The 1,856-nt window shown below is 36.4% G+C and overlaps 1 pseudogene; it reads left to right on the forward strand.

Moving 5' to 3' along the window:
- Positions 1–969: 969 nt before the first annotated feature.
- LOC129043262 (U6 spliceosomal RNA) lies at positions 970–1,069 on the forward strand (annotated as a pseudogene).
- The last annotated feature ends 787 nt before the right edge of the window (positions 1,070–1,856 follow it).

The raw sequence follows: 1,856 nt of genomic DNA on the forward strand, positions 1-1,856 counted from the left end.
CTAGTTCAAATATATTATTTCATTTAAACTTCCTAGAAACCCCATGAGGTAGGTAACATTAGTAGCATTTTGTAGATGAGGAAACTAAGCTCACAGAATACTTACAACTTTACAGTATCCCATAGAATTGATAGTGTTTAGAATACAAACTATTTGAAAAGAACAGAGCTAGATGAGATAATCAAGATTGTCTAGACAGTGATGTCCAATGTGTTGCATCTCATGCCTCAACTGTAAGTTTTTTTTGGTAGGGCTGTGCTATGGTTTGCATATTTGTCCCTTCCCAAACTCATGTTAAAATTAAGTCTTCAATGTGGTGGCATCGAGAGATGGGGCCTTTAAGAGGTGATGGAATCATGAGGACTCTGCTCTCACTAATGGATTAATCCATTTATGGATTAATGGAATAATGGGATAATGGATTAATGGGTCAGCATGGGAGAGGACCTGGTGGCTTTATTATAAGAGGAAGAGAAACTTGAGTGAGCACATCAGCATGCTCAGTCCCCTCACTATGTGATACCCTGTGCCACCTCAGGACTCTGCAGACAGTCCCCACCATCAAGAAAGCCCTCACTAGATGTGACTCCTTGGTCTTGGACTTCTCAGCCCCCATAACTTTAAGAAATAAATCCTTTTTCTGTAGCATGCATCAGTATCTCCTAGAAGGTTTTTACAGCATAGGTTGCTGAGCATCACCCACAGAATTTTTGACACAGTCAGTCTGAGATGGGGCCTGAGAATTTGCAGGTTCCTAGCTGAGGTCAATGCTGCTGTCTGGGCCAACTCTGTGAGGACTTCCTATTGGTAACTTTCTTGACCATTGATCTGATTCCTCTTAAAATGAAATGAAATTATTCAAAGATGCATTTAAAAAAATCATACAGACTTGTTTTTTTAATGTCTGTCAACAGCACGGGATTTGTCAATAAGTTCTGAAAATTGCATCGAAAATTGTTTAATTAGTTTTTGTTTTGGCAGCACATGTATGAAAATTGGAATGACACAGAGATTAGCATGGCCCTGGTGCAAGGATGACATGGAAATTCATGAAGCATTCCCTGTTGTTTGGAACCCTTCTGCATTGTTGGTGGGAACATAAAATGATGCAACCACTATGGAAAATAGTATGGAGGTTCCTCAAAAAATTAAAAATAGAATTATCATATAATCCAGCAATCTACTTTTGGAAATATATCCAAAATAAATTAAAGCAGGATCTTGAAGAGGTATTTGCATACCTATATTCATCATAGCATTATCCACAATAATCAAGAAGTAGAAGTAACCTAAATGTTTGATGACAGGTGAATGGATAAAGAAATGTGGTATATACATATGATGAAATATTATTAAACTTAAAAAAGGAAATACTATCCTTTTTTATTGTGTAGCACATGCTACCACATGAATAAACCTTGAGGTCATTATATTAAGTGAAATAAGCCAGTGACAGAAAAGATATATACTGTGTGATTCCATTCATATAAAGTATCAAAAGTAGCCAAACTCATAGAAACACAAAGTAGAATGGTGGCTTCCAGGGTTTGCAGGGAGAGGAAACTAGAGTTAGTGTTCGATAGTTATAGAGTTTCAGTTTTACAAGATGAAAAAGTTCTAGAGATCTGTTGCAAAACAATATGAATATACTTAACACTACAGAACTATATACTTAAAAATGATGAAGAGGGTAAATTTTACACTGTGTGTATTTTATCACAATTTTAAAAATTGTTTATGTAAAGATAACACCTTCCCTGTAGGGCATAGCAATCCTCTGTTTTAAACATGTTTAGAGAGAAGTGGAGAGGGACTCTCCTTGTGGCCACTCTAATGGGAGCCAGCTATTTATTCTA

This window comes from Pongo pygmaeus, chromosome 7 (assembly GCF_028885625.2).
Source record: "Pongo pygmaeus isolate AG05252 chromosome 7, NHGRI_mPonPyg2-v2.0_pri, whole genome shotgun sequence".
Taxonomy (NCBI): Eukaryota; Metazoa; Chordata; class Mammalia; order Primates; family Hominidae; genus Pongo; species Pongo pygmaeus.